The sequence below is a fragment of the Notamacropus eugenii genome, chromosome 4, assembly GCF_028372415.1.
Source record: "Notamacropus eugenii isolate mMacEug1 chromosome 4, mMacEug1.pri_v2, whole genome shotgun sequence".
Lineage (NCBI taxonomy): Eukaryota > Metazoa > Chordata > Mammalia > Diprotodontia > Macropodidae > Notamacropus > Notamacropus eugenii.
In genome coordinates, this window is record NC_092875.1 from 184,327,195 (window position 1) to 184,341,797 (window position 14,603).

At 36.7% G+C, this 14,603-nt stretch overlaps 1 long non-coding RNA gene across 1 annotated transcript in view; it reads left to right on the top strand.

Annotated features, from left to right (window-relative positions):
- The window catches only part of LOC140500844 (uncharacterized), a 65,325-nt gene that overhangs the window by 27,347 nt on the left and 23,375 nt on the right, over positions 1–14,603 (top strand). The gene's annotated exons all lie outside the window — the stretch shown is intronic.

Consider the following 14,603-nt stretch of genomic DNA (forward strand, 5'->3'; position numbering starts at 1 on the left):
CCCAGATATAGTGATCACATTGAACTGCACCTCTCTACTGAAAACAAGTACAAACAAACAAAACCTTCCTCATCTGTTCTCTGGGTCCAACATTAGAATTATTCAGCATTTGGCTTTTAGTGCCCTTTTAGTTTAGGTTATTGTAGTCATCATGCATCTTCTCCTAATTTTGCTTATTTCACTCTGTAAGTGCTCATGGAGGTTACAGTGCAAAGAGCATTGCCTCTGGAGTTAGATGACCTTGATTCAAATCTAATCTCTGATGCTTACTGGTTATGTGACCTCGGGCAAGTCACTTACTATCCATGGGTTTTAGTTTTCTTATCTGTAAAAAGGAGTTGCATCTGATGGCTTTTGAGGTCTCTTCTAGTCATATCCATATTTAAAGTCATGTGCAAATGTTCCTATATCTCTCAGAATTCCACATAGCAATAATTTCTTGTGGTACAATATTCTATTATATTAATTCATCAGATTTCTTTAGACATTTACCAATTGATAGGCATCCATTTGTCACCAGTTTTTATTGCTATCATTGTTTTTACTACCATAAAATGTTGCTCAGCATGGTCTCTCTCTCTCTCTCTCTCTCTCTCTCTCTCTCTCTCTTTCTCTGTGTGTGTATCTGTCTCTCTGTCTCTCACACACACACACAATCTATATTTCACATACTTGAAGTATATGTCTACTTTATGTTCCTTGAGCCAATAGCTTAGTGATTTTTCTCCCATAATTCCAAATTGTTTCTCACAATCATTAGACCAATTCACATAAGATATTATTATTATTTCTCTAATAAAGTCAGATTCCCCCTCCTGACACAGAGGTGATAAAAGATGTCAAATCCTAGCCCTACAAAGCCAGTAGAGCCTCAGCCATGATGGGTCTTCCCACACTAGAAAGGTTTTGAATCTTGGTTCAGTTGCTTAGGGACCAATCTGGTTAAGTATGTTGAGGCTCATCGCTAGAGGTTTGGAAACTAGTCTAGGGATTTTTTTGCCCAAAGCATCTCATTAAACCTTCTACCAAAATGTGAAAGAGACCAGCTTCTATATTGGTAGATGGTATACCCATAGAAATTGAAGGTCTTTATCCCTATAAGTATTGATGGGATTATTGATAGTGATAATGACATTTTCCATGTTAATGTTAATTTTCTAGTACATTAGAAAGTTGAATTTGTGACTGGAGTTATTGTTTCATCAGACTGTTTCTGAATAGCTGAGGGAAAACATCCATGAAACAGTGAGAGACTTGAAATCTGAAAATAAATGGGGAAACAGAAAAGCTAAAATTTTAGAAAATCTTCTGCCCTTTGGCAGATTGATAGCTACAGGCTTATGAAAACACAAGTGTGCTATGGAGACTTCAATCTTTTCTCTTGTCAGTATTTCATTTGTGTGAAAGTCTTCCTTAGGTTGAAACAGAACCCTCTTGTCATCAACATGTTTCATGGTCAGTGTGTGTGTGTGTGTGTGTGTGTGTGTGTGTGTGTGTGTGTGTTGTGTGTGTGTATGTATTTCAAACCTGGATAATTTTTGCAACTCTAAATAGGACACTGCTGATATTGTAACATATGGATAGATGGGTACATATATACCTAAATATATTTAAATATGTGAATGACTACATATTATAAATATGTAAATAAATATAAACAGGTACATATATAAATATGTATAAATATCTATAACTATCTCTCTATCTCTGTATATAAATGAAGGCATAAATGGATATGTTTATATTTGAAAGAATTCCTAATTAATCCTTCATTTTATAGATAAAGAAACCAGCCCAGAGAGTTTAAGTAAATTGCTCAGTGTTACACAGGAGGTTGTTAATGACATCTCACTGACATTAAAAGCCCGTATAATGCTGGAGAAACAGGATTGGACATAAATGAAACTATTCAGTACATTCAGTTTTAGCTATGACTGAGGTCACATAGGAGCATCTATAAAGTAAGAGAAACAAAGTCTGTCTTGCAACTTATAAAAAATACATTCACAGTCTCACTGTGGGCAATCAGGCCTATCAATTTTGACAAGATTCATTTTTTTTTCAGTTCCTAATAGGGGTGAGTTTATCTATGAAACTATAGGGGTAGCTCCTAGCAGCATCCATGTCCACAAGGTCAATATTTCCCTAGAGTCCAGGAAATGGAACATAGGTTTTTAATCAAGGTCCAGGAACCATGGTCCAGAAATGGGAAATGACTTTTCTGATTTTATCATTGAGACAAATTTATTTTTTTTTCTAGAACATATGCTGAATTGAGAACTTCCAGAGTGTTTCACAAATAAGCTTGTCTCCTATAGGGAAGACAATGTATATGTGGGGATTGAAAAGTATAAACCTACAATGCAAATTGAGAAATGATGCAGAGAGTAAATATTAAGCAACTAAAGTCACAGATACTTTGTAGAAAGGCTGAGGAAATAACTATTGATTTCTGGGCTATATCTACTCACTACTGATATATTTTCTGATTTGGTGTATGAAGATGACCTTCCCCCCTCCCCCCACATCTGTGAAAAAAAAAAATATATATATATGTGTGTGTGTGTGTGTGTGTGTGTGTGTGTGTGTGTGCATGTGTGTGTGTGCGTGTGTGTGTGTGTGTGTGCGTGTGTGTGTGTGTGTGTTAAAGCTTTGCTGATTGTCAAGGAAATACTTGACAGATATCTACTCAGACGTGTTGTATCCAGGTCCTTGTCTTCTCAAAGAAAAAAAATAAATTCCTTAAACTGTAACAGTGAGTGGCTTTATCAGAAGCCTCCCCTCCGCTGTTTACAAGTGCCATGGTTACAGAACCTGCTAGACTGATGATATTCACATGCAGGAAGCAATGCAAGGAAAACAGGATTTGCACGGCTCCGACTGCACTGCCCCAAGAATTCCAGGAAGTGATTGTACTTTATGAAACCGTCTGTGCCCCGCTAGATTGTCTATAGCTTTTAAGGTCAAGTCCTATCACACTGCGTTTGAAATGCCCTTTGTAATAAAGCCTAGTGTTTATGAAGCCTAGTACATGCTGTATTGTTTACCCTGAAGGTTGGTTAAAAGGTGCTATATTTCAATCTGTTTTGCAAGATGGCACGGGAAATCGATCATGGCCTTTACTGACACAGGCTTGGGTTTGGTTCAAGGAATGGCCATCGTTCCTCATGAAACATGGCTGTGCATGGAGAAAGTCACGGAGCACCCCAGTCACTGGGCACAAGACCCAGATGAAAGCATAGGAGATCAGTGTTGGGGCACTCTGTGTTTGTATCATGAACTTCCCATATTTCCTGTCATAACCAAGCTGACTCCGTAGAAGGGGAGAGGTACCGGGCATACAGTAACTACTCATTCCAAGAGTATGGAAAGGAAGGTGGAAGGTGGCGGGGGAGACTCTTAGACTGGGGTGAGACAACAATACTATTTACCTATTAGTAAGAGAGCTGGAAGGCGGCCACACATTCCAGGGCCTCCCTTTGTGATTCCTTGATTTCAACATTTGGTGATTACCAGTGGTGAGTGGTGCCACTGTGCACTTTAAGAGCTCAAAATGGTGTAAATAGTCTGCCCACATTTAGAGGAAAGCAATTCTGGGACCCTGCCTAGAAACACAGAACTAGGGAAAGAGATGCCGGGTGAGGGCCCAGCTGTGGACTTGGCTGCCCAATATTAGCCTTTCACCTACTTTTGTCATTGATGACCATCTCTACAGTCAGCTTGAATTTGGAGTGATGCAAATGGCTCAGTGGAAACACAGAACTTGAGTTCTGACTTTGGAAGATCTTGGTTAAAAATCTAACTTTGATTAACTGTGTGATTACAGGCAAGTGAATAAATGAATGAATAAACATTAATTAAACACTTAGAATGTTCTAAGCACTGGGGACACAAAGAGAAAAAAATATAGATAGCTAAGTGGCACAGTAGATAGAGTGTTGGTCCTGAAACCTGATTTCAAAGTCTCCCTCAGACACTTATTAGCCCTGTAAACCTTTGCAAGTCACTTCACATCTCTCATCTTAGTTTCCCCATCTATAAAATAACACTTACCTCCCAGGCATCTTATGAGAATAAAAATGAAGTAGCTACATGTAAAGCACTTTTCAACCTTTGAAGTCCTATATAAATTCCAACTATTATTAATATTTCTGGAACTCAATTTCCTTATCTTTAAAATGAAGGGAGTAGAGGACTAGATTGCCTTGGAAGTCCCTCTAACTCTGAATCTATAAACCTGGGGCTGGCAAGAGCCTGAGAAATTGTTTAATTGAACCTCCTCATTTTACAGACCAGGATGCTAAGGCTTAGGAAAGTAGAATGACTTGCCCAAAATTAACTGGGGAGTAAGTAATAAAATCATGATTTGAATCCATGTCCTTATCCAAATCCAATGATCTTTCCACTCCCCCAATGAGTTTTTTAAGGCTGCTGAAAGAAATGGACCAGTTGTGTCCCAGTCAGGTCACTGAGTGGCATGCTGCCTCTAAATAACTGAGGCCAGCTTTGACACATGTTGGCAAAACTACAGGGACTGTTGTCCCAAGACTTCTCAAGTTATTCATATGCACAATTCCAAAGTGATACGTTCATAAAGGCTGCGCCAAATTGACTTCTTTTCCAAGATGTAAAGTGAATGAGTTTTCTTAAAAGAATGTTAATGGTAAGACAAGAAATTTAATCAGTCTTCTTAACCTCTTTCACTGGTAGTATGCTGAGTAGGGGAAGGGTTAGTGCAATTCCCCCAGTGAGAATAAAGGGAACAAGAGGAGTTATATATTTTCTATACAGTCTTTCCTGGCTGCTTTACCTTAATGCACCCAGGAATTGACTCCTGAATGGCAAGCATGTGCAGTCGTATTTGGTGAAAGAAATTTAAAAATAATAATAAATCATGAGTTTGTTATTTTTTCAAACAACTCTACTTCATAAGGTCATGTAAAAAGTAGAATCTCGATGCCTTCAGACCATGTAGACAAAGACGTTTTTCTCTCTAAAAGCTATGGCTCTATGCTTTTTTTTCTGCTCAATGCTGAGGCTCCATCATTAACACAATTATGAGGTTCCTGCCTTCCAAGGAGTTGATTTGACTTGGTCAACAATGTGGTGGAAAAACATGATTAAACAAAACTTGCCGAAAGTATCATGATGGAGTAGGAAGAGTAATGGATTTTTCAGCAGATCAGGGGACATGGATTTTAGTCACCATCGTCAGTAACAAGCTGGGTGGCCTCGCAAAAGTCACTTTCTCTCTTGAAACCTCAGTTTTTTCACCTCAACAATGAATGGGTTAGAATAGTTGATGTCTAATGTAACCCCATATCTAACTCTAACGTTCTTTTTCAAAGGTTAGATTAATAAAGTCTTTCTTATAGATTGTACAACTAAAGAGGAGCTTAGCTAACATTTAATTTAGCTCTCTCATTTTTTATAGGTAAGGAAACTAAGGACCAGACAGATTAAATGATGCCTTTATAATCCTAAAAGTAGTAAGTGGAAAAGTTAGAATTCAAACTCGGAACTTCTGACTAGATCTATTGCCCTATCCAGAATGCTCTGCTGCCCTTTCCTAATAGCTACTCTGGAATGTAATATTCTTGGAAGAGGAGGGAATGAAAATTGTCTTTTAAAAACAGGGAAGGGAAAGAGAGAGAGATGGATGTTCTGGGAAGAAAACACCCTTAAAAATATGATTTCTAATGTACAGACAATGAGGGCAGTCTTTTTAGTCAGGTTGTTTATATCTTATATTTATTTTTCTGTGTACTGGTCTTATCCCCTATTAGAATACAAACTCCTTGAGGAAAGGGATAACTTTGCTCCCCTTTCTGTCTTTATATGCCCAGTATTTCATATAGTCCAATTCAAATAGTAGAAACTTAATACACCCTCCTTGAATTGAACTGAATAGATTTAAGCTGGGTGTCAGCTGGCTAATATTTAATTAGACTCACTGATATTTTAACATAAAATCTGATGACTGCTTATATGGGACACAATGGAAAGAAGCTGCATTTGAAGTCTGAAGATCTTGTTCAAATTCCAAGTTTGGCAACTGGAACAGCCATGCCGGGTGTTATCTCCATTTTAAGGTTAAAAGAAAGAACTGAGCCAAACAGAGGTTTAGTGACTTGCATATGCTCACACTGTTCGTGAGTGTCTAAGTCCAGTTTTGAACTTAGGTCTTCTGAGTCCAGGCCCAGTGCATCATCCATTGTACCACCTAGTTACCTTTAAGATGAGTCACATAAGGGAAAACTGGGACACTAATGCACTGTTGGTGGAGCTGTGAACTGATCTAACAATTCTGGAAAGCAATTTTTAACTATGCCCAAATTGCTATAAATTTGTGCATACCTTTTCATCCAGTTATACCACTGCTAGGTCTATATTCCAAAGATATACAAAAAAGTAAGTGTGGGGGTGGGAAGGACTTTCTTTGTACAAAAATATAATAGCTCTTTTTGTGGTGTCTGAGAATTAGAAATTGAGATGTCTCTCAATTGGAAAATGGCTAAATAATCTGTGGTATATAATTATGATGGAATATTATTGTGTAATAAGAAATGACAAGCAGGATGATTTCAGAAAAACCTGGACTTACATGAACTGATGCAAAGTGAAGTGAAAAGGACCAGGAGACCCTTATTCAGCAATATTGTACAATGAATGTGAATGAATCAGCTATTCTCAGTAATCCAAGACAATTCCAAAGGACTAATGATGAAATATACTATCTGCCTCCAGAGAAATAACCAATACTGTCTGAATGCCGACTGAAGCATGGTATTTTTCACTTTCTTTCATTCTTTTTCTTTTATTCAAATCTTCTTCTACAAAATTGCTAATAGGGAAATGTTTTACATGATTGCACATGTATAACCTATATCTGATTACTTACTATCTCAGGGAGGAGTGAGGGGACAGAGAGAGGAGTAGAAATTGGAATTCAAAACCTAAAAAAAATGCTAAAAAATATTTTAACATGTAATTAAGGGAAAATTATATATAATATATATGATCATATTTTATTTTATTTTTGACATTTTTATTTTTAGAAATATTTATATATTTTCAGTTTTGAACATTCACTTCCACAAGATTTTGAATTTCACATTTTCTTTCCATCTCTCCCCTCCTCCACCCCAGGGCAGTGTGTATGCCAATCACCCCTTTCTCTAATCTCTCACCTCATCCCCTTCTCCCATCCCCATTCCCTCTATTTTCCTGTAGGGCAAAATAAATTTCTATACCCCATTGCCTGTAGAACTTATCTCCCAGTTTCATGCAAAAACAATTTTTACATTCATTTTTACAGCCTTGAGTTCAACATTTCCTCCCTTCTTCTGCCCCCACCAACCCTCATTGAGAAAGCAAGTGATGCAATATAGGTCAAAGATGTGTAGCCTTGGAAAACACTTCCATAGCAGTCATGTTGTGAAAGACTAACCATGTTTCCCTCTATCCTGTCCTGCCCTTCATTTATTCCATTCTCTCCCTTCACCTTGTCCCCCCCACAATAGTGTTCCCTTCTGATTACCCCTTCCCCCAATCTGCCATCTCTTCTATTATCCTCTGTCTCCTATTTCCTCCCCCCATCTTCCTTCAGGGTAAGATATATTTCCATAACCAAACGAAAGTGTGTTATTCCCTCCTTAAGCCAAATCTCATGAGAGTAAGGCTCACTTATTCCCTCTTACCTCCTCCCTCTTCCCTTCCATTGTAAAAGCTCCTTCATACCTCTTTTATGTGAGATGCTTTACTATATTCTACCTCTCCCTTTCTCTTTCTCACATGACATTCCACTCAATACTTAATTTTATTCTTTAGGTATCCTCCCTATACATACATATATATATACATATATATATACACACACATACATATACACATATATATGCATATACACATATACACACATGCATACATATACACACATATATATACATACACCTACACATATATAGCATACACACAGGCATACATATACACATGCAAACATATATGTGTGTACATATACATACATATGTGCATATATTATATATAATATGTACGTTTATACATAGGTATATATACATACGTGTGTGTGTGTGTATAGATATATACCCTCTTACTACCCTAACACTGAGAAAGGTCTCATGAGCTACAAATATCATCTTTACATGTAGGAATGTAAATAGTTCAACTTTAATGAATCCTTTATGGCTTTTCTTTCCTGTTTACCTTTTCATGTTTTTCTTGTTTCTTGTATTTGAAAGGAAAATTTCTATTCAGCTCTGGTCTTTTCAACATGAGTGCTTGGAAGTCCTCTATTCTGTTGAAATTCCATTTTTTCCCCTGAAATATTATACTCAGTTTTGCTGGGAAGGTGATTCTTGATTTTAATCCTAGCTCCTTTGACCTGTGGAATATCATATTCCAAGTCCTCCAATCCCTTAGTGTACAACCTGCTAAATCCTGTGCTATTCTGATTGTGTTTCCCCAATATTTGAATTCTTTCTTTCTGGCTGCTTGTAATATTTTTTCCTTTACTAGGAAACTGTGGAATTTGGCTACAATATTCCTAGGAGTTTTCCTTTTGGGATCTTTTTCAGAAGGAGATTGGTGGTTTCTTTCTATTTCTATTTGGCCCTCTGCTTCTAGAATATAAGGGCAATTTTCCTTGAAAATTTCTTGAAAGATGATGTCTAGGCTCTTTTTTATCATAGTTTTCAGGTAGCCTAAAAATTTTTAAATGATCTCTCCTGGATCTCTTTTCTAGGTCAGTTATTTTTCTAATGAGATATTTCACTTTGTCTTTTATTTTTTCATTCATTTGATTTTATTTTATAATATCTTGCTTTCTCATAAAGTCATTAGCTTCTATTTGCTCCATTCTAATTTTTAAGGAATTCCTTTCTTCAGTGAGCTTTTGGACCTCTTTTTTCATTTGATCCATTGTGCTTTTTTAAGACATTCTTCTCCTCACTGGCTTTTTGGACTTCTTGCCATTTGGGGTAGTCTATTTTTAAAGCTGTGATTTTCTTCAGCATTTTTTTGGATCTCCTTTTTAGCAAGCTGTTGACTCATTTTTCACCATTTTCTTGCATTGTTCTCATTTCTCTTCCCAATCTTTGTAGTCGCCAAAAACTGGAAATCAAGGGGATGCCCATCAATTGGGGAATGGCTGAATAAATTACGGTATATGAATATAATGGAATACTATTGTGCTATAAGAAATGATGAACAGGAAGACTTCAGAGAGGCCTGGAAAGACTTATATGATCTGATGCTGAGTGAAAGGAGCAGAACCAGGAGAACTTTGTGCACACCAATGACCACAGTGTGCGAGAGTTTTTTCTGGTAGACTTGGAATTTCATAATAACACAAGACCTTATTAAAAAAAAAAAATCCCAGTGGTGGTTTTCTAAGGCAAAACACCTTCCACACTCAGAGAAAGAAATATGGAAGTCATTCGCAGAATGTAGCAGATCATGTTTGTGTGTGTGTGTGTTTGTGTATCATGTTTTGATTTGTCATACGATTTCTTCCATTTATTTTAATTCGACTACATAGCATGACTATAGTGAAAATGTACTCAATAGGAAAGTATATGTAGAACCTATACAGAATTGTATGCTGTCGTGGAGAGGGAGGGGGGTAGTGGGGGGTAGGTGTGGAGGGATAAAATCTTAATTTTATGGCAGTGATTGTAAAACATTAAAAAATAATAATAATAAAATTAAATTTTAAAAAAAGAAGTGCTGAAGGCGTTGCAAGTAGAAAAAAAAGGGCAAGAAACCCTGGTCTAGAACACTGTATTATATTCATGCATGCTTTAAAAATCTATTTTTAGTTTGAATTGGTCACATTATACCACATCTTACATAGTTATTTCCATTTGGAAAGGGGCAAAGTTGATACTGTACCTCTAGATGAGTTAGTGTGAAATTAAAAGGGTATTAAATATGGTAACTTTTAATGAAGTCCAGAGAAAAAATGATTTATGGAAACAATGTACTTTGAGCTCCTGAAGAAGGAAGTTCTATGGTGGCAAAGTAGTGTCATTAACGAAGAAGAGAGAAGCATAAGGTGAATTAGAGGTCAGCTATGTTTTTATATTGCTTGTGAATAAGAGACTTAGAAATAATTTGAAAAAATAATGTATGTCTGCTAATAACTTTCAAGGTTTGATTTGTGGAAGTAATCGATATTGGAAAAGGTGACTATAATGACACTTGGTTCTTGGAAAGCTATGAGTCAAAGATCAATAATGGTGAATTGGCATGGTTGCTGTAACTTGGCATTGAGTCTTTAGTCATCACATTCATTGATGTCACTAGTATTGATGACCATGAAAAGGGTACCATATGAATGCAATTGGATGAGGATGAGGGGGGAGGTTTAGTGAGAAGTCAAAATTGAACCAAAAGAATGTTAATCAAAGGGAGAAAGCAGTGGGGTTAATAGTACACTATGATCCATGCACAAGGAACTAAAATTCATACTCAAAGTGCATCCAAAAGTTTTGAAATTCTTAACTTGCATTCCTTCTGCTCTTAAATAACAATCTTTTACAAAAGAATAGATCATGCCTTCTATTTTTTTGACTGACAAGGAGAGCGATAATGGCACCCTTGCTTTAGCTTTGGTCATGATTGGTTGGGCACAAAGAAACTAATAGTGTACAGAAAAGAACAAGGAGTAAAGGCTCAAGAAGGACCGAGATGAGTGAGCTAAAAATTTGAGCTGTGATGACATTGGGCGGCCAAATTTAGCTCCACCCTGCAACAATCTTTTTAAAAAATATTTTAATTTCTCCTAATTATATGTTAAAACAATTTTTAACATTTTCCTAAAGTTTCACATTCCAAATTCTGTCCCTTCCTCTCTCCTTCTCCTCCTTAGCTATTCTCAGCAATAGATATAGATTATACAAGTGCAATCATGCAAAACATTTCCATATTAGTCATTTTTGTATAAGAAGACAAATTAAAAAATGAAAGGAAGAAAGTGGAAAATAACATATTTCAGTCTGTATTTAAACGACGTCAGTTCTTTTTCTGGAGGTGATAGTATGATTAGTGCTTTAGGATTGTCTTGGATCCTTGTATGGCTGAAAATAGCTAAGTCATTTACAGTTTCTGATCATCCAATATTGCTATTACTGTGTACAATGTTCTACTTCACTTCACTTTGCATCACTTCATGCAAGTCTTTCCAGGTTTTTTTCTGAAGTCATTCTGTTTGTCATTTTTTATAGCACAGTAATATTCTATCACAATCATATACTACACCTGAAACAATCTTGATTTACTTTTGCAAAACACTCTTTCAACTTAATGTGAGGAATATTAGCATGGAGGAATCCCTATGTAGAGGGACAGCCTTGGGTGAAGTGAGATTAACCTGCCTGATGTGATGTCAAGGAAAATAGGAAGTCTTTCCCTGTCCAATGTACCCTAACCTTCTTCATCTGGATTTCTAAAGTCTGATATGCCCCCACTGAAAGCTTCCTTCTTCTTGCTTGACATATCCTTTTATTAAAAGACCCTTCAAAACTCACAAGGTACTGCTCAGGTCATGGGGCATGTGATAAGTGAGACAGGAAGGAGAAGAAACAAAGACCAAGGCCAGAAAATCATGATTCTTCTTAATGGATTATAAGATCATAAGAGTAGGAAGGAACCATAGGTGGTCCAAGCACCTCATGTTGAATGTTAGAAAACTGAGGCCATGAGAGGTAAAGCACCTGTCCAAGGACACAAACTGAATAAATCAAGTTAAAACTGAGGTTCAACGACTTCTTTCCTGAAAGCAGACTATGACAGGAGAGAAAAAGTATGAATAAGGAATCAGCTCAAAATGGCATTATGAAGGTGGGACAAAGGGGACAAAAACGGAGATGGCCTTTAACTACTTCTTAAATTTTCCAAGAACTGGCCTTAGTTATGGATAGCCCAGGACAAGCAGCTCCATTATTTGGTCTTTAATTAGTGGTGACATCAAATGTCCATGCAAATTCAAAAAAATGAGAACAGTGTATCTTAATTCCAGAATTCAAGGAAACAGAAAACTCTTCCACTGGAATGGAAGTTCTATCTATTTGAATGGTTCCTTCCTGTCCTTCTTTCCTGACACAAATGATGATTTTCTCCTCTATTAAGAATTTAGAAATAATATCATAACTTAATTCTTGCCCCCCCAAAAGAGAACAGGATGTTCTCAAAATAAGAAGATTGATACTATTTTTTTTACTACCCATTGCACAAAAGCTTTAGCCAGGAGCCAACATTTTCAGGGATAAACAAGTGGACCCTAAAGCATCAAACACAAGCTTTGACTGTCCAACATGGGAAGGGAGAAAGTGGTGGAGAAAGGGAGGAAGTAAGTTAGGAGGGAAGAATTTTAATACACATTTATGTTTTCTTCAGGCTCTCCATAATTTACATCTTTTTCAAAACATATTAAATGCTCTTCTATGATCATAGATAGTTAATTAGGATATAATGATGGCAATAATAATAGTAACTAGGATTTATATTGTACTTTAAGGCTTGCAAAGTGTGTACAAATATTATCTTATTTTTTCCTCGTAACAACCCTCAGAAAGTAGGTGCTATTTTTTTATAGATGAAGAAACTGAAGTAGACAGGGGTTAAGTGAAGTAACAGAGGTCAGATTTGAACTCAGGTCTTTCTGATACTTGGCTCAGGGCTCCATCCACTACTGTGTTCACTGATATTTACTTAAATGTTGGATAGAGAGTGGTATAATAGGGGGAAAGATATACAAAATACTATAATACATGCTTAAGTTATTTTTCTAAAGTTTCTATTTGCATTGGCAAGTCAGGTGCCTAGAACATAGCCACTGCTTTTCCCCTCAGAATTCTAGGTGACCATGAGGAGTCTATGGTTGGTTTTTCTACTTCTATACCTTACGAGCCCCCACTAGTATATTTATTTCAATTATCAGTCCATATCAGTCAGCCAGACTTATCTTCTATAAAGTTGTATTTACTTTGGTTGATACAAAACATCCCCACTAAAATCTGTAAAATGCTCTTTCTTCAATATGTAGAATCCAAGATGAGATCTGACTCAGAAAGATCAAGGGGCTAAGGTGTAACTCATAGTTCATGGTTCTTACAGGCCCTTTCCTCTTGTGGGGGTACTCATGTAGTTTCCTCTAGGCATGATGTAAGTGGGGTAACCTAGGTTCAGTGCTTGTTATATAACCTTGAAGCTGCTTTTTTTTTACCCCAAAGTTTCTATGTTCTGGGGAATGCCAGTAGGACTAGAACTTCAATGAAAAATCCAAAGTTCTCTGGATTCTTCAGAGCTCACAAACTACTTCTCAGAACAAAGGGTGTGTGTGTGAGTGTGTGTATGTGTGTGTGTGTGTGTGTGTGTGTGCAAGAGAAACCATGACAGAGTCCAAGGTTCTTTTCCTCCCTTCAACCCCAAGCAAATGATTCCTTCTTAGGGTTGAAAAGCTTCCTTGCAATATGAATTGGTTTGCTATTTTTCAAATTCTCTCCATTAATCTGAACATATTTCCTATATAAAGTCACTCCAATTCATCCAATGGCTATCAAGGACAGACATTTTCTGTACTTATTCTTGTCTATGATTCATTGATTGGTTGATTCAATTGAGGTGTCCAGGTTTAGTTCTAACCACCAATTGATTCTTTTCATGTAACAAAAGTGTAGGGCATAATATCTTGTAATTTATTCTAAGTTGGGTGGGAGTAATTAATTGTCTCAACCCTCAACCTCAGAATATTAACTTCAAGTGGAAATAAATTATTTGGACAGACCAAAGAAAGCTATATACACATGAAACAACCAGATAACTATAACAATGCAACATGTTAGCTGTTGTAAATTTTCTTAAAGGAATAATAGACAATATACATGTGTCTGTGTGTATATATATATATGTGTACATACATGTGTGTACACACACTATATATAATGTATATTTGTGCATACACATATATACATACACATACATGTGTATGTATATATGCATAAGTACATGCCAGGAAAACATAGAAGTCATCAGGATTGGAGGGAGGGAGTCACAGAATCCAGGAAGGCTTCTTGAAGGAAATGGGGCAGTTGGTGGCACAGTGGATGCAGAACTGGTCTTGAAATAAGAAAACTTGAGTTCAAATCTAGCCTCAGATAGTTACTAATTATGTAACTTTGAACAAGTCACCTCTGCTTGTCTCAATTTTCTCATTTATAAAATGGGGATAATAATAGCACTTTCCTCTCAGACTTGCTGTGAGGATCAATTAAGATAATGATTATAAAGCACTTAGCATAATGTTTCGCACATAGTAAGAGCTATATAAATATTGTTGTTCAGTTGTGTCCAACACTTCATGACCCACCTTTGGGGTTTTCTTGGAAAAGATACCGAAGTAATTTACCATTTCCTTTTCTAGCTCATTGCACAGATGAGGAAACTGAGGCAAACTGGATGAAGTGACTTCTCTAGGATCACATAGCTAATAAGTATCTGGGGACAGATTTGAACTTGGGAAAATGACTCTTTTTGACTCCAGGCCTAGCACTCTATCCACTGTGCCTCTTAACTGCCCATATATA